Genomic DNA, 19,290 nt, shown 5'->3' with positions numbered 1-19,290 from the left:
GCTGGTCAGAGAGACTGGACTGGGCAACAGAGGCTGGTGTTCCTGACCCTTTCAGTTCTCTTCATGTGAAAACCTTTCAGACCTCTTCTTGTGAATGAGTCCAACTCAGTTTCTCATCATCTGACCCACGCAAAGAATATTGTCTTGATTTTTTTCTCTTTTTTTGTCTTTGAAACAAGCTTGTGATCCTTGAAGCCATGGCTGTCAGTTTAAACACACCAGGGACATTTCACTCTAGAGATATCCATTTCATAACTCAGAAAGGAAAGTGCAGTCCCCTGCTGGGACCAGAACTTGCACTTGTGTCCTGTTTTGCTAAACAGCTTCAGCAAGCCAACAGAAATGCTCCATTTTGTAAAGCTAAGTACACAACAAAACTAACTCTTCCAAATGGAAAATGGAATGTCACTGGACAGGAGTTAATGAGCTGGCCCACAAAGGGTTCTCCTTGGTCTCACTCCTCTGCTCTTCTTGAGTGTGGAGAGCATCGCCAGGACTTAGGGTTCACTGCAGCCCACAGTGTGTGCCTCCATGGTGAGCCTGGTCTCACGAGCTAGTGGAGAAGTAACAAGCGTGCCAGATAGCATGAGCTGAGTGTGGGTTCAGTGGGGGCAAAAGAACCAACATAGATCTGTGTGCTGTTGGACCATTGGGAGAAGACACAGAGGTGTCTTGCAATAGGTATATTGCAGAACATGGTCCACCACTATTGCTGGCAGCTGACAACCTGTTTTATCTCCTTTTTGTGCAATGGCCCTTATATTCCCATTCTTCTCCACTTTCTGCATCACTTTTCTTCTTCCACATTCTCTTAGTGATTTTTATCCACAGCCAAGGTTTCAACTGCTACCATCAATGGCCTCCATATCTTTATCCGCAGCTCAGCTTCCTCTTCTAAACTTCATAAATACATAACTAAGAATGTGGATGTTTCCTCTCTAGTTGGAAATCTGAACCCATTTTCTTCCTGGTTTTTTTCTCTTAGTTGAGGTCATGGCCATCCCCCAAGTGACCCTTGCTTCTAGTCCTTGAAACTTACCACTTTTTAAATGTTTGGGGACAAGAGATTTCTAACAAATGGCTTCTATTTTATACAACCAAGTGTATTTTAATACACCCTCAGGAATACTTAGTTTTCTCTCAATTCCTGTGTAATATAAAAATGTAAAAGTACTTAAAATACATAAGCTTGTGGTACTGACTGTGGGCATCAGGGAGAGAAGTGGAGAGAGGAAGAGCCACTCTCTGTTGTTGGAGGCTGTGTGTGTGTGTTTTGGTAGGTGTGTTGTGAGCTTCTGAGAAAAAGTAAACATACCCAGTGCTTATTTTGTTATTACCCTTTAAAGTCTAAAGTCACACTCTGGGAGTAGGAAGATGCCCATGCATCATTAATCGATCAATTTTTTCAAAAAATGTTGGTATATTAAATTTTAAAGTGCAGTCTTTTCAAAAAATAGTTGTGGTACTTTACCCTTAGGGTTTTTTCATTTTTTTTACCACAAATAAACAAGGTGCTTAAATTAAATTCATAGAGCACCTAGGTTTTTACCGACATAAGGGAAGTCAGCGTAACCTAAAAAGAGGTGAAACCATGAATGCAAAATTTGCAAAAGGAAAACTAACTTATTTTCTGAACTCAGTGGTCTGCAACGACCCACATACGCAGTAAGATGACTAAAAAACAAGAAATACATTCATATACAAGTTTTGCCACATAGAACTCTTTTTCGTGTGCCCCAATCATAGAGTGTCACTGATTTAAATGATCCTTCTGTAAAATCAATCATAGACACATTGTTTTGTTTTTTTTTTAATTTGGAGGCAAATTCCCCAAAATAGACACAACTCCTTCCAGTGTGCAGAAGAGCATGCCACCACATTGTGAATACCGTGCTTGGACACTTCACCTGAGACTGTGTCCCTGAACTAACATAGCGTGATTGTCTACATTGTTTTCTTTAAAGGTATTCTTCCCACATCTGCTTCTAAGTCTACTTTCTGTTTTGCAATCTTGTTGAATGTAGTAGCAGTGCTAATGTCACTTATATTTATGTCTCTAAATTTTGGATCCAAGAGATTAGAAGCAGCAGTAATTCCTCTGGGTACAGTAATTAATGACATAATACTGTGGAAATACTTTTCTTTAAAAAGCTTCCAATTACAGTTTTAAGAAATCATCTTGTGGGAATGACCTATGTAGCCTCGCCATACTTTTTTTTCTTCATTCAACAAATGTGTATCAAACAACTACTATATATCACTGTCCTAAGTTTTAAAGAAAATGCAAAACAGATGGTACCTCTCCTCAAGGAGTATACAAAACCCATACACAAAGATAAAAAAACTGTTCAAAAATCATCATTACAAAATAAAATGCACAATACTATAAGCAAGGCATTAATATTGTGTGCTCATGGTCCAGGAGTGAGACGACCCATTTCTGACTATGGGGGGGTCAGGAGCTTCTGCATAAAATGAGTTAGTGTCTAAACTGAACTTTGAAAAATAAAGATTTCAAGCATTTGAAAGCAGAAGAAAGAAATTCCAGGTAGAAGTGAAGGTGAGAAAGTATCTGTCCAGTTCATAGAAAAAGTTTATTCACTTGTCTGCACATATATGAAGAAAATGATAGGGAGCTAAATAGTTCTGTTTCTGTGACCTGAAAAGCTTATAATTTATTCCAGTTGCTAATGAGGAACCACTGGCCATTTCTGAACAGAGGAATGACATGAAAGAATAGTCAGATGTAGTCTAAGAACATTCATGTAATAAGATTAGGAGAAGTACAAGGTGTATGGGAAGCTTTGGGCAGACTGTAGGTAAGGTGATCATAGAATTCACCCTCTCAAAAGAGGGCACTTTTGGGGTGAAAGGAGGTGCTATTGGTAGTTACACTGAAACAATGTGCATAAAATGGGACTATTCTGAAAAAACCATGACATGTAATCATCTTAATTATGGAGCATTGGTGTGGCATTTTAAGAGCTAATAGGTTTACACTGCATGAAGTACCTCATTTAAAAATGGTTTGAAAGTTGACCCCATAAGAAATAAAATCAGATATTTTATGTAATGCCTCCCATCTCAAAGCTATAAATCCAGGGAAACATATGGCTTACTCAGGACTGTTGCTGAGTCATGAATTGTCTGTTCAAGGTCACACAGAAAACCCTGGCTCTTTCTGTGCTGTGTGCTCTTTGGGGACAAGGAATGTTTTCTTTAATTCTGTACTTTCTTTCAGGTCCAAGCACAGTGGCCTTCATATAACAACAATTTGATTTTTGTCTTATTGAATTAGGCAATAGAGCAAAGGTAGAATATGCCAAATTTGAGTTGCAGGGCAAGGGCAAGTGGCAGTTTGAATGGAATCGATACCAAGTACTATGAAGGTAAAAAAGGTCAGATCTGAAGGGAAGGTGGCAGCATAATGGATACAAAGGCGACTGCATTGTCCAATACAGGAGCCACTAGCCAACTAATTAAAATGAAATAAAACCAAATATTCAGTTCCTCAAATACACTAGCCATATTTCAAGTGTTCAAGTAGCCATACATGGCTGGAGGCTACCATATTGGAAGGCACAAATACAGAACATTTCCATCATTACAGAAAGTTCTATCAGGCTGAGTGGCTCCAGAAATGCAAGAATCCTAATCTCTTCAATAAAAGTGAAAGAGAGCAGAAGGGTGGGTCTAGAAGCAAAGCAGTACCTAAGTTTTTCAAGGACGTCAAAAGCTGAAGAAAAGGAAAGGGGACACAGGCTGGGGACACCTGAAGACATCTGACAAGCAAGCTCAAGAAAGTTTGATTGTAAATGAGTTTACCAATGTAAACAGCTACTTGGGGGCTGTAAGTGAATGTGAAGAAAACTCAAAGGAAAGAAGTGGAACAAGAACCTGAGCACCAAACAGGACAAGATTGCTTACTCTTTTAGTGCAGATCTATGTCCTATAATTTTTCAAATCCCCCACTGAGCCTGACCCATAGCTAAAGCTTAATAAGCAAAAGTGGAGTCACTAACTGGAGATATAAATAAAAACGGTCCAGAGCCATCATGTCTGGGTGATGCAGTCCACATTTCTCTAAAACATCAAGGATGACAAAATTCCAGGCATGTCAAGGTTTCCCTTTTATAACCTTTAAGAAGGTTTCTTTTCTAGATTAGGCTTGTTAATAATTTAGATAAAAACATATTGTAACAGGCCAGTGAATTAAGATCAGAGCAGACATACAACATGGGTTAGCTTTTTTAAAGATTCAGAAAGAGGCGTGATAGACATTTTGACACTTTGGCTTCATTTTTAGTTTGGGTGGGTGTGTTTTGTGTTAAGGGTTTCCCATTATTACAATGTTTAATGTGTACATAAAAATCCTGGAATGTTGACCAGCTAAGCTGTGCCCTGCTTTCTTGTGGATTCAATATGTAAAGGCGCAAATAGAAGGTGGCCTGTTACAAAATGACAGAGAAAAAAAATCAAAGGAGCACTGCAAATTTACTACAGACCCTTTTTTTTTTTCTTGCAGTGTTTTATTCTAACAGAAAAAGTATTATCACAAACATGGAGAACTTTTTTCCCCTTCAGACCACACTTGAAACTTGAATACTATCTGAAGTTGGTAACAGAAACAGGTGTTTCCAAATATATCACTGAATACAACACTTTTAAGCCTTGAACTAATGCAGAAATTCTGAATCAAATTTCTTTTTTTTGTAAGTGGGAAAGGTAGCGCCCTGTAAAGTCAGCCATAAAACATATGGAACCCTCAGAGATGATTCAAACAATCTGACTTACTATTGTATGTACGTACATTCATTTTCTTGAATTAGTACATACCATTGGAAACTGCATCAACCCATAAAAATAACTCATACGCCCATTATGTTTTTCCATTTTAAGCTTGTAATAGCAATAACGACCTCAGCAAAAGACATTTCCTTGGAATTAATGGCTGGCTGGGAGGCAAAGCCAAGGGCCACTGGTTCCTCCCAGCTGGTCATTAATCCCCAGGAAATTCCTGTACCTCCATCATTATTGCTAAAGCACCATTACAGAAAATTCTCACAGTTCCAATATATGGAAATTTGAGGCTATTTTGCAAGCCCCATGCTATTCATGTTAGTTAATAGGCCACCACTGAGCACAGAACGCAATTATCAAAATGACAGAAGGGAAAATATTGTTCTCCTAGATCTGCAAGTTTATTGGAAATGGAGACTAGTCTTATGGGAAGAAGTATATCTGAAGGTAAAAGACATTAATTTAGAGGGAGATTTGGAATCACATATATAAAAATTAATAAAAGACATGGTATCCATTCCCACTATTTGGTTTCAAAAATCATTTTTTTAAAGGTGAAAATTAAGGTTATATGGTCATTTCCTCTCAAATTGATCTAATAATATCAAAGAGAATGAAGTCAGGAAGATAGTTTATGAATGCAAATTATTATATTCATGTAGTGGAGTTTAGGGGAAAGCGTATAGTTGAGTGTGCTGAACGGGAGTAGAATTTCTTTTTAATTTTTACTGAAAAAGTGTATATGCACATTAAAATTATACGGCAAACATTCTGTTCTAGACTTTATTACCACAAAACATCTTTTGAAGTTCAGTTTTTGTTTTTTAAACCTTAGCTAGAGGCTTAGCACATGCAAACGAGTATCTAATAACAGCAGATCAAAATGATAAACAAATACAGTACTGGTGTTCTGAGATAGTTTTCAATTCACCAAAAAACCTTTTATTGGTTTTCAAACTAAAATGAAAATGAAAATTAGGTGGTTTCAGGTCTATTCATTCTCTCTGTTAAATAACCAGGGCTAAACAAATGGTTTCAAAGCAGGGAATTAATCCAAAAATCACACCCAGAACAGTTTATAAATCTTTTCAATGTGTTATTGTAACAAACTACAAATGTTAGACAGGACGCTTTACAGTTATGAAATTCATTGCGGGTTCTCACTGTGGGTCCCAAATACCTGCCTGAGTCTAAATATGGTTTTGAAGCTGAAGAAACTTGTTCTCGGTTAACCTGTATTCTCCAAAAAGATGTTAAAATGTTAACTCTGTGCATCTACGAACCTTCTTTGGAAATAGGGTCTTTGCAGATGCGGTCAAGCTAAAATGAAGCCATTAGGCTCTAATCAAATATGACTGGTGTCCTTTTTAAGAGAATAAAAATATTTTCTAATGGAGACAGAGTATCACCTGATGGAGGGAGATGGGAGTGGCACAGCGTAAAGCTGAAGACCATCAAGGGTGTCTTTCAGCAACACCAGACACCAAGGAAAAGGCATGGAACCTGTTCTCCCCTGGAGCCTTCACAGGGAGCTTAGCCCTTCCGCCATCTGGGTTTTGGACTTTTGGTTTCCAGAGATGTTAGAGAATACATTTCTCTTGCATCCAGGCACCCAAGTTTGTGGTACCTTGTTCCTGTAAACCGAGGAAACTAATGTAGGACCTGGAAGGAGAGGTTTGTCAGAAGAACTATAAACACTACAAATGGACAACCAAGGAAAGATTTGTAGGATGACAGGAACCTGCTCCCTATCATGGAAAAGCAACGGACTAGAAGTGAGGAAACCTCACACTCATCCCTGTTAATGAGGTCGTGTGACCTTGAGCTGGACACTCACTTGGTCTCAGCTCTCATTTGGTTACCTGCAGAATATGAGGAAATTCAATTACATCATCTCTGAACAAAGTCTAGGGCAGATCAAGCACCAGACAGGCCAACATTTTCATACTCACAAAATTCACTCCTCTGGCCTTGCTGAGACAAGGCCTCAGTGACAGACAAGAGGACACAGGAAATAGAAGTGCGGGCTTCCACTGGAAACTTCAGTGGCAACACCAGCAGTTTGACCACAGTTATTTGGATCGAGTAAGGCCCAGATAAGTTTGCTATGGAAGTAACAGTAGCCTGTCCTTTTATAGATACTCTTTTATGACTTTTTTCTTTAATATATAGTTTTTTCTGCACTGCCAAGATTTTCAAAATGTCTCCAGCTGATATAAAGTAAACGTTTGTCTAAATAAGATAATTGTTAACCACAAAAAATAAAGAACTTTTCTTATAAATTATGAATTTTTAAAGGCCAACAGGAAAAGTATTCTTCCAAAGAGGAAAAGAAGTGCTTTACATGCCATGGCATAGTTGGGATTTAGGATCCAATAGATGGCAACAAATACGCTAACCTTATTCTCTAAAAGGATTCCTTAGTGATCAGACTCATAGCTTTTTTGCTCATGGGTTATTACACACAAACATCACCAACATATAGATTTAGTCATTTAATCAAACACTCAGTTTCCAGGAGTAACTAGCAGAGCACAACAGACCTTTGTCATTCTCAAATTTTAATGTTCACAGTTTGAGCTATTTGCAAATACAGTTTTTCTCAGACTGGGCTATAGGACTGAGATACTTAGCTGGTGAGGCAGCTTGGCCATCTGGCAAGTGTTTGCACCTCAGCAATTTTGCTGTGTGTGTGTGTGTGTGTGTGTGTGTGTGTGTGTGATAGTTACAGTTTTTTTTTTTTAATTGGGGAACCTAATGGTATTGTGGCATTCTCAAATGTGGATACTACTAAGGGTCTCAAGATAAGAGAATTCTACTGTAATTCATTCTAGGGATTGAGCCAGATAACCGAAGTACAATTAAGAGGACTTTTCCCCAGTGAATAGCTGTCCTGGTGGACTTTTAAAATCTGTGTGAAACAAATTTCCAGGGGGATAAAGTATTCATCCACAACTTTAGGACTCTAGAGACATGTTCTAATATATCCCAGGAGGGCAAACAGGTACTTAAATCAGCCTGTTATATGTGGCCTCAGGAAAAGCAGGTGTGTTACACTCCTAGGCCAACTCTTTGCTTCCTGGCCTCTGAAATTGGCAGAACTCTTAACACAGTACAAAAGCGTAAGTTACTCCAGGCAAACAGTTCCCTGTGTGCCAAGCCCACCTATGATTTTGGCTGGGCCAGCCAGCCCTTTCTAATGAGGGAATGTGAGAGAGTAACTACACAGCCACAGACAAGAACCAAGGGCCAGATTTCTACTCTCCACCTTTCTAGCCATGCAAAGTTCTTGTGTATTTAGGAGAGAAGGACATCTTAATGTCTGTCATCATGGGGTGTGCTGAAAACTCTGAAGCAACTTAAAATCTTAAAAGAGAATACCTCTGGTGGTGGACACATGAATGTATACAGGTGGTAGAATCGTAAAGAACTTACTACACACACAAGCGTGAGCACACATGAAACTGAGGAAATCTGAAGCCGATGGAGAGATTGCAGTCATGCAACATCCTAGTCGAGAGCCTGTGCTATAGTTTTACAAAATGCCACCACCGAGGGCAAACTGGCCAAAGTTACAAGGGTTGTTTCCATATAATTTCTTACTACTGCCTGTGACTCTGCAGCTACCTGAATTTAAAAGAAAAATAAGGATATATTTGCTGGAATTGGAGGTAAAAGAGGAAGGGAGAAAAGGGAATCTAATTTTTCTCTCTACCAGAGAAAGGGCAGAAAAGAAACTTCTTATTTTAAAAACTATATAAATGTGTTAGGCTATCAGAAGATTCCTTTCTAGTTTGATGTTTTTCTTATCTAGAAACTTGGAGACAACGTGGATGGCCTTCCTTCTGACCATTTTTTTTTTTTTTTGGAGAGGGAGGTGGGTGGAGGGGAGAGGTCCAAACAGTGTTTTTCATACTGAATCCTTTCAAATGTCACAATATTGCACATGGCTTATCAATTTTGCATTAAGTTAAAACTCATTAATCCTGTAAAGATCTAATGATCCACGGGCATGGGAAGCCTGGCTGTAAAACCAATCCCATCATCTTTCCTAGTTTAAGAGTCTGGAACTGCATTCCCACACGTCTGCCTCAGCCTTCACTATGGATTTTAATTGGGGAACCTGTGATGGTGGTGTTCTCAAATGTGGATATTCCTATTTGAGATCCAGAGAGAGACAGGAAAAGCAACTAAATTTATTGAGCACTCACTATGCGCCAAGCACTGTGTATTGAGCTGCCTAGACCAGGAAGGGTGGGTCCCATGTGCGGTGAGGGTACAGGCTCATGCCCCAGACATGACTTCACACCACCACTCTGCCCACTCAGAATCACTGACTTAGGAGGCCAAAAACGATTACATGATTCAGTGGCTAAGGTCACAGACAGCCATAGAGGACAGGGCCCCAGGGGAGCAGCATCTACAAATCCCACATGGACAGCTGGATCCCTGTGACTAGTTTTCTTAGAACACAGAAGCAGGTAAGGTAATCAACAGGAATATTTAACTAAGTTCCACTTTTTACTACCCAAACTTCAGTACTTTCAGCCTCACTTAAGCATGGAACCAAACTGAATTGAGGCAACAGAACAAAAGAGGAGAATACCATACAAACATGGGAAAAAGCTTCTTGCTTCTACAGACATATTGTATATTCAGTAGATTTTAAAACTAAAACCAACAGCATGTGTGAATATTCATTTACAATTTTCTATGTCCACTCTCCTTTCCATTCCCCCAATTTTAGCACACTTAGACAGCCCTCCTGGTTCAACTCTCAAAGCCCGGACACACAACGTTCCCACCTGTCTTCTCCAACATCATGTTCTCACTTCCCCACATCAGTCTGCGAGCCCACCCTTCCCCCTTAGACTGTGTCTCTGCAGATGTGGACACTGTCCTCTCTGCTATTGACACATGCTCTCTGCCCACAGACTCAGTACCTTTAATACTGGAACTGTTTTAACAGTGTCTGTAATACATCTGAACATTGTCATTTTTAGCCTTCCAACCATAAAAGCAGATGAAAATGGAAGATGAAAACGTCTCCTAACTGCTGTGTAGGACAAGGGTGAGGCTAAAGATAGTGACTAAAGTTTTCAAAGTCATATAACTAACAGGACCAATTTCATTCACCCTCTTGTCAAGTATTAATGCTGATTATATATAATGCTATCACCTTAAGATTGTATGATACTCTGTAATTTATAAATTTCTTTCTTATATCATCCTCAGTACAACCCAGAGGGGAAGCAACCGAAGATCTGATAGTTACCATCCCCGTCTTACTTACACAGGAGTCAGTAGGCTCAAGATTGTTAGGTTACTTATCCATACAGGTATGTGGATGCCTATATGTGGGGGTGAAGGTCATAGAGGTAGACATCCAGGTCAGAAAGCAAATCAGGCAGGCCTTTCATTGTAAACCTATCATACCATCCAAAGTCTCATTTAGAACCAGGATTAGGAAGTTAGAAACACAGGACATTTCTTTTGTGGAAAAGAAAAACCTGACTTAAATTCTCACTGGTTTTAACAATAATGGCACAAGGTACCATGTTTTGAGCATTTACCAGGAACGAGACACTTTCAATAAAACTGCTAGGGAGGGATTATCAGCCTCATTTTACACAAGAAGGAATTTGTGCTCAACAAGATAACATTGGCCCAAGGCTAGTAAGTGGTAAGGCCCAGACGTAAACCCCTATCTGTCAGGACCCAAAGTATGTACACTACCCCAAATAGGAAGATTTATTCTGAAGGACATACCAGATGTTATTTATCACCAACACAAGACGAAAAGGACTGAAAACCATATAAGGAGAAATTCAGGTGGATTGTATTAAGGCCCTGCTGCCACAGCCAGGGTGGTTAGGCTTGTACACCATTACCAAGGGTACTCATGAAATTTCTAGATGGCTTTTTCTCATATTTGAGGAGCTTTTTCTACCCAGGATGGTTTCAAGACTCTAAGTAAAACAATCTAAACATTTTCTCAGACCAAAAATTCCATAGAAAGATACCTCAAAACGAGACACCTAAATTTTCACACAGATTTTAAAAGTTTTCATTGCCTTAAGCATATAAGATGTCAGCTTCTTAAATTGGGTGGAGGGAGGAAGGAATCTAAATTTTTATTATAAGATTTATTTAAAAGAATAGTAAATAGTAATGCTAAATACATACCACATGATAATATTTCCAAGCAGAAAACTCTTCTTATAGCAAAAATAAATTTTAGTCCCAAAGGAATTCTTCATACTGTGACCATGTATGGCCAAACCCTCTCACACTACACAAGTTATGTACATTGAACATCCTATTAGTCCCAGGATGTACATAAAAGCTCACTGGCTATATCACAGCAGGAAACAATGTGGTATAAGTGAGTATGACATGAATTCGTTTCCTGTGAATACCCTAAGAGGTTTCAACAATGCAAGTGAGATAACAGATCAGTTTTGTTCCCACAGGTGTTAACAATCCAACAGAGTCCCTTTCGATCTCCACTGAGATTGGTTATTTAACTGCAAACAGATCAGTACTATGTATTAAACAAAGCCACCATTTTATTGTTTATAAAATTATGCATGTTACATGGTTTTGTGTAGCTCATCAATTACCTAAACAGGATGTAAAACAACATACAAAATCCTAAACCTGGCTGATTCACGAATAAATTTTAATGTCCACAAAACACGTTGGCTATCCCTGGAAGAACATTACTAAATAAAAAACACAGGAGCCACCTGTTTGATAGCCTGGAAATGGCAAATCCAAACAGCATATCATTCAACTCCATACCACTGCCGCAAAAGGAATTATAAGGGGAAGAATCAGGAGCGGGAATGAGTTCACTTCCATCCAATACATATAGGAAATATGTGGCCCCAAGGTAAGAAAGAAGAGGAATGAAGGAAGTCAAATCAAACTTTGCTTCCTCTTGAAAGAGAAATTTAAAATTTAGTGAACACGTAATAGGATGGCCAGCATTATCATACATCATTTTTCCATCCTTTCCTCTGAATTCATAAGGTGCACACACTCGTTGAGTGTCAGTCTCTTCAGAGAAAGCGGCAACACAGAGATGGTCATGTTCCTACATTCCAGCTTCACCATAGCTCTATTAACTGAGAGTGGGCCCCACCCCCACCACCTGCCCGTGCTTCGTCTATTTCCATTAGGGAATTTAAAGAACATTAAAGTTGAGCCATTTGAGAGAATAACAGCAGGAAAGAAAGAAAGGGACTAAGATTCTATAATAAGGAAATTATACTCCAGAATCAGCTTCCGACACACACTGGGTGATCTATGTCTTCTCTGCCATCAGAATCATTTGTAATGGCCTAGGGATGATAAAAGACTGCAAACCAAACAGTACCTTACAGAACATTATCAGCTGTAATCTTAGGATCCCCTGTCCTCCACACAGGACGATGCTCTCACCTCCCTGGGCTGTGGTGCTGCCGGTGAGACAGTGCTCCCTTAAGACTGAAAATATCTGGATTGTCTGAAAACTTGGCAGACCAGCCCTTCCTTTATTGGTAATGTTAATGCTTAAACTTCCATGTTGCTACCTATGTTATTCTGACTGTGAAGTCCTTATTCCTTTAGTGATGTAAACCAAGGGTGCACAATATTCCCCCCGTGAATCCTTACATGTGTCACTTTTACTGCTTCAAAAGACTCTTGAAAGAAGTCAAAGAAACAAATTGTTACTGATTTTCCTCTTTCCTTTAGTTGAATGTTAGTACTACAAATCAGGAGTAAAGGAAAATGGGAGACAGGCAATTAAAATGAGTTTTTGTGGAAAAAAATCAGAAATTACCTTCGAAATGATTTTGTGAGGTTTGGCCATCAAAGCTATCCTCTGTTTTGCTGATGGTCTAAAAGTTCTTTTAAGGTACAACACTAGAGCCTATTTTGGAAAGCAGAATGCTATTTCCAGGCGTGAAGGAATGGAAACATTAACATAGGAGAAGGTATTCAAAGTCTGTATTGGGCCTGGGTGATAGTAGTTCACAGCTTACTTCTTAAGTGGAAAAGGGTAAGCTGGAATTCAAAATTAATACAAACACTGCTTGGATGCCTACAGGCTGTACTTTTAACCCATGTGTAACCTCTTTGAAAATACAAATCATCAGGTTAAAAAAAAAAAAGCCAATGAATGCAATTCAAATCCACATTCACTCCTGGAAAGTAAAAATTCAAAGACCATGCTTTATACATACTAAAGAAATACAGTCATTCTGTTCACCAAACATTTCCTGTCATGGGCAGGGAACTGCACTAGCTTCAACAACTATGATCTGTTGAGCGCATGCTACATGTTGAGTAAAGTTTTCTGATGGCTTCTCATCTAATCCTACAGCATAATCCTATGAAATAAACTGCATTTTGTTTGAGCACAGGGAGACTAGAGCTGCTGACAATGAGCGACTTGCCTTGATGAGCTGATACCTAAACCTGGGCAGTCTGAGGTCTTTATCACTTTGCTGAATTCCCTCCTACATCGTAGGGGCCAAGGGTAAAAAACAAAAACAGGACAAGCTTTCTACCCTCAAGGAGCTCATTTTTAAATACAAAGTGTAGCACTATTTAGAAATACTCAAGTATATAATTAGATGCATTAACACCTAGTGATCTGAAGTTATTTGATTAACAAATCACATTCAGCAGGAACAAAGAGAAATAATAAGGTGATTGTGTTGAGTGGTGGCTCGGTGGGATTATCCTGGTCTTTCTGACTCCCTTTTCCCTCCTCTTTTTGGAGCCTGAATCTAACAATTTAAGACCTATCTTTATGAGATAAAATCTGACTTTCTATTTTGAGAAATCATAGATGTACACATTTGACATTAGCCTGGATATCTGCTGTGGTAATAATGAGGGAATATAACCCAGGGCCCACCAATACAACTAACTCATAAATTATGTATATAGCTAAATTCACTTAATGATACGGAGTGTTACTGGGCTTTGGAAGGCAACATAATCACTTCTGGGTAAGTACTGTTCAATTCTAAAGAGCTCAAAGTACATGAAAACTGAAACTTCATCCAGCCTGTCATCCTCCAAAGCACAGAGTAGTAACCTAAAGGGCTAGTACCAGGCTTTCCTTTCCAGCTCCAATGTGGGGAGTGTCCCAGAGGCAGCCCCCACCTATCTTTTCAGCCTCAATATACTCAGGACCTGGCACAGGGCTTGATCCATAATACTGTCAAAGACTTCAGCAAAATGTTTAGACAAATGGGAATTAGACAAATGGGAAAGCACAGAATCAAAGGGTCTCCCAATTAGAGCCCTAGAGTTTAAATGGTCCAGCCAAGAGATAAGCAAACAGACAAGTGAATGACAAGTGCTCAAGCAGTTTCTTCTATATCTATCTTGTCTGTCTTACATGCTGAGCCTTCTGCATCGTATTATGTTCAAAGAGACAGTCAAAGTGCATTTTTCTGGGTGAATGCATTGAAATCATAGCACAAACTGATGCATGGCTTCCTTGCTCGTACAGCTACAGTTAGCTACACGATCTTTTATCACCCAAGCAGCTTTTCACATCATAAGGCAATCTCCCTTTGCCTGAATTTAAAGAACTATCGTTCCACAATCATAGTCTAACGTGATAGCAGATTCAGTGCAATTCTGGATTGGAACAGGAGGCAAAGAGTTGCTAAACAAAGCCTGACTTGCAGTCACTCATCAATACTGAGGAAACGTCAAGAAGAGACTTTTGTTTCATATAGCATTCTAAAAAAGATACCTTATCTTACCTCTAAAATCACATTGAGTAATAGATATGAGTAAAAATCGCATTAATAATAGAGTAAAAAATGAATTTCAGTGTCATGGCTGCACCGAGTTACCCCTGCGGACAGAGTTTGGGGGTAGCCTTGATGTATCAAATTGATAGATAATCAGAAAACCTTATGCCAGTCATTACTCTCAGCCTCTTTCCCACCAAGCCTTTTAGCAGTTGAACCCCTGTTCCTGGCCCTGCCCCCCATCTGGTGGAGGTGCTAATGAGTGGTGAGAGGGCCAAAGGGCAGGCAGCAGGAGGGAGCAAGGAAAACAAAGCAAAGAAGAGGACATGAGGCTAGAACATCTACAAACTCAGTGATCAGTCCCTGGGTAACAGAGCTGGTTGTAGCAATAAAGGTTTTTGTGGTTTACAACCCTAAATGCTTGACAGTCATTAGTTATAGATAAAATGCTCCTGTCAGGCACTTAAACAGGAGAAAAAACATGGGTAAATTAAGTGCCCCATCCAAAGGCATTTAGTTTATCAAAATGCCAAAGTCCATATTTCAATCCAGAAAAGAGATGGTAGTTTCAAGTAAATCCCATCAGACTGAAATTTTGCCAAAAATGATTAAATAATTGTCTCAAATACTGAACAGTTTAGAATCAAGCATTCTTTGATATAAAACAAAAAACTTAAAAACAGATTCTACCCTTAAAAACAGAACAAAGTGTTCTCTTGAAATATGGAGTAGTTTTACCTATCTTACCAAGTTAAAAAAAAAAGATCTGGCATTTCAATTTTATTTATCATGAGGGCTTTTCAATACTTTAGAAATACTTATTGCCATCCATAAATGCTCATATTTGGGTAAGCATAGGTAATAACCATATGGTAGTGTAGCAAAAGTCTTTAGTTCCACATTTACTGTCATAAAATGGTCATTGGATTCCTTAGTACGTATTGTTTAATTAGAGGGGACTTGAGATACCTGTCTTGACCGGGATTTTATTAATTTGATTATTTGTGTAGCAAAACGGCACATTTATCAGAACTACCTCCGTCTATAATTTGCCCATCAACTGCAAGTGGGAGAAAAACACGTTCTTCCCTTGATTATAGTTTAATAAGACCACATGGCTATCGTGGTTCTGTGACAACTTCATTTGAGCAACAGATCTCAAGACTGGATGTAGTCTGTAATCCTGAACAGTCAGGACAGAAGCTGGCCATGCCAAACAACTGCATGACCAAGGAGAGCAGGCTGTCAGTCTTTATTTTAAAGACTTCATTTAACAGAATACTTAAGAATAGCACTTCAGTACTCAAACAAATAAAAAAAGATTAATCTTGAATCAAAGTATTAATGATCAAACCCAGGTCTTGCCTTCGGAGTATGATTTATTTATTAGTGCATTCATATTTAATCTTGCAATTTAAAATAATCCTTCGAGTGAATTTTTCAGTAAGCTGTTAAAAACAAGATAAACTCTTACGTCAGTTTTCCCCACTGAGTTTGTTGCGGTTTAAAAAGTAGTCCATTTTTAACACAAAGTTGTGCAAAGGCGATAGTTTCAGCAAATGCTCACCAACTTTGAACACATCATATACATAAGAAGATTTATATTTATATTACTGAGCATATGTCAAAAAACCACGTGCTTTAGAGGGACCATCTCCCTGTTTTTTTAAAGCATGTTATTATGACAAGTTTCTAAGGGGAAATGGTTTTGCCTTCACACACTCCATTAGCAGACAGTTTTTGATGTTATATCCAAGTCACTTTTCTCCTCTGACTCCTGTAAAAAGTTGCACTTTTCTTCAGTATACATTATGGATATTCCTTTCTATGCATCAGAGTTATACTTCAGTTTAAACAAAGCAAGTGTTGTTAAATTACACATGGCTAAAAGTTAACAGTGACAAACATCTGGAGGAAAAAAGTTTTAACTTCAACATTAGATTTTCAGGTTGTTCAATACCTTAATGCTTGAGATCCTTAAGAGAACTCGAGTTTCAGTCTAGTTTATAATAGGTTTTATTCTGACTTAGTTTTCTCTACCTGATCTTCAAATCATCACTTAAGTTTGTAGATTTCTCACACTTGGGAAAACAAAAAGCCCTTGTTGCCTATCTAAAATCCTCACATATTTGACTAACAAGTGAAATTACATCACTTTCTTGTGTATCACAAGCTCTTTAATAAAAGACAACTCTCCCCCCTCAAAAAGAGATGGAATGGAAATGCATATTTTTAAGTAGACATACTGCACACACCCCATTACCAAATAAAGAGAATCAGCAAACCGAGCAGACAGCTGGGGTTTGTTAGTAACTTTCTAGTGACCAGTTGAAGTTAAGCTTCAGCATCTGGTCCTTGGGTCAATTTTTAGGTCAATCTCTGTATCTCCAGAATGATTTTTTTTTCCTTAAAAGCCATTAATTCATATTGGGGAGTATTTCCCTTCTGTTGTTAATTTCCTTTCTCATAAAGAGATTCTGAAAATAAAACACCTAAAAGCAACTTTGTTCCCACTGATCTATTCTTCATTATTTCATTCTTCCTTCTTTTTCTCCACAAGAGCTAGTTGCTTCCTAAGCAACATCTGGATGGAGCACTTCATATGCAAAGTTAGCGTCTTTATTATTTCACTGTATTCTTGAGCCTTAGCTCCACTTACTAAAACTTTTTCCTAATATTTTATGTCACCAACTCAGTTACATGGTAAGCTCCTTTCCTAGGCAAAAACTGAGAAACACCAACATTAAATACCTAGTTTCAATTGGCAAAAGACTAAGGGGAATTCTACAGTACTTTTTTTTTTCTAATTAAGGAATCACTGATGTACAATCTAATGAAGGTTTCACATGAACAACACTGTGGCTTCAGTATTCACCCGTATTATCAAGTCCCCCATCACCCCACTGCAATCACTGTCCATCAGCGTAGTAAGATGTTATAGAGTCACTACTTGTCTTCTCCGTGCTATATTGACTTCCCCATGACCTACCTATATTGTATTACTAGCACTCTCTTTATCTGCATATTGAGGCAAAGAGCAGAAATACTACTTTTCAAATTGATGAATAAACAAATGACATCAAACTTCCACAATCAGAAAGGCTTATAAGCTGCAATGTAAAATTTCCACCTTCACTGCAAATCGATTTAAAATGTATTTCAGAATTATTTGTAAGCAATTCTCAAACTGAATATTCAACATAGATGTATTGAAGACATAATGATACCACCACAGGTACTGAGTTAGCTTGGTGCATAGATGGCTATTACTTCTCTCAGTGTGTAACTTCTGGTAGCAATAAGTAATCAGGGTTTAGGCTGTTGGTGATATCTACCTGAAAGTGCACAGTGGAATTAACCATAATTTCTAGCATTTGGTGAGCACTTACTATGTGCCATGCCTTTATTAAGCCATTTGCACTCATCATCTTACTTAATCCTCACAACAACTCGCTGAGAAATGTACCACCTTTGAAAGATGAGGAAACTGAACCTTTAAAAGGTCATGTAATTTGCTCAAGATCCCATAGTTGCCCAAGTGATAGGCCAGAATGTGAGCCCAAGCCATCTGAATCCAGATTCTGAGCTCCAAACTATGGGACCAAAACAACAGTTAGTTCCCACTTCTCTCTCCTTCCTTTACCTCTCATGGGTTCCATAGCCAAAACATGAGAAAATCCAGACTATCATCAAAATAGTAGATCTGAGATAAAATTCAAATTCAGGGGAGAAAAAAAAAAGACGAAGGGGAATAAAATAAACAGTATTTTATTTTAAGTTCTCTTAACAAAAATCTAGCCAATATACTTACTGGCTTGGCCAATGCTGCATCCCTTGCAGAAGCAAGACTGATTCAAGTTTCTCTCCCACATCTACTTATTTTTGGTTAATGAACTTTTGAGTAACCTACCAACTACTGATCCAGTCACATCAGATGAGCAGGTTACGCTTTACATATTACTTTCCAGGCCTGTTATAACACTGTAAGGTTTACAAAACATCTTTTTAGAAGCAAAAGAACTTTAAAACAAAACAACCCAGAAGAATAAAAAGGGAGCAATTTGGCTCTTAAGCCAGGTACCTAGTAAATCCAGTCAGTTCAAACATATATCTCTAATATAAGGAAATCAGTGAAAGACACTGTTGGAAAGAACTGAACTTACTATAAAGCACAAGCCCATTTCCTATGGAAAATGCAATAATTTACTTCTTTAGTACAAGCTTTCCAGAAAGGAATGCCATTGAACTGAAGGCCTTTGCTGTGAATGGCTGGTTACTCAACCCAACAGAAGATATACAAGTAAAGAGGAAACACACTGTCTAGAAAAAATACACAATTTCCTTTTATTTCCTCTTCTAAGTAGACCAACCCCTCTTTGGGGACCAAATCTGAGCCTTGTAATGATTTGCTACACAGTATTTTCCATTCTCACAGCTGGTAAAGAGTAGAAACCACAAGAGTCAATGAAGATGGCCCAGTTATTCCCAGAAAGGCAAAGGTTTCTGTGGTGGGTGTCTCACATGGGTTTCTTATCCAGCATGAAGATCAGTTTCCCGGAACCCAGATCTCTCTTAAATGAGTAAGACTCCATTGAGAAGAAACACATAGGTCCTTTAATTATTTCATTCTTTATTCCAGCCATAAAGCATAAAGATAGGTGGTGGAAACTGTGGGTACCTCAAAGTCCTAGAGCAGGCTATAATTAATAAAGTGGCCAGCTGTGGA

The 19,290-nt window shown here is 38.5% G+C and overlaps 1 protein-coding gene and 1 long non-coding RNA gene across 5 annotated transcripts in view; one reads left to right on the top strand and one right to left on the bottom strand.

The window, feature by feature from the left end:
- LOC118970316 (uncharacterized) overlaps positions 1-19,290 on the top strand; it is a 73,000-nt gene that overhangs the window by 17,233 nt on the left and 36,477 nt on the right. The window contains exon 2 of one of the 3 annotated variants that reach the window (XR_012122334.1): positions 10,036-12,344. The exons of the other annotated variants lie outside the window; for them this stretch is intronic. This is a non-coding gene — a long non-coding RNA (uncharacterized lncRNA). The remainder of the gene's footprint in view (positions 1-10,035; positions 12,345-19,290) is intronic. 3 annotated transcript variants of the gene reach the window in all.
- The window catches only part of HMGA2 (high mobility group AT-hook 2), a 150,051-nt gene that overhangs the window by 114,327 nt on the left and 16,434 nt on the right, over positions 1-19,290 (bottom strand). The window lies entirely within an intron of this gene.

This window comes from Manis javanica, chromosome 10, assembly GCF_040802235.1.
Source record: "Manis javanica isolate MJ-LG chromosome 10, MJ_LKY, whole genome shotgun sequence".
Classification (NCBI taxonomy): Eukaryota; Metazoa; Chordata; class Mammalia; order Pholidota; family Manidae; genus Manis; species Manis javanica.
The sequence above is the reverse complement of the archived record's forward strand: the minus strand, read 5'-3'. Positions and strand labels throughout refer to the sequence as shown.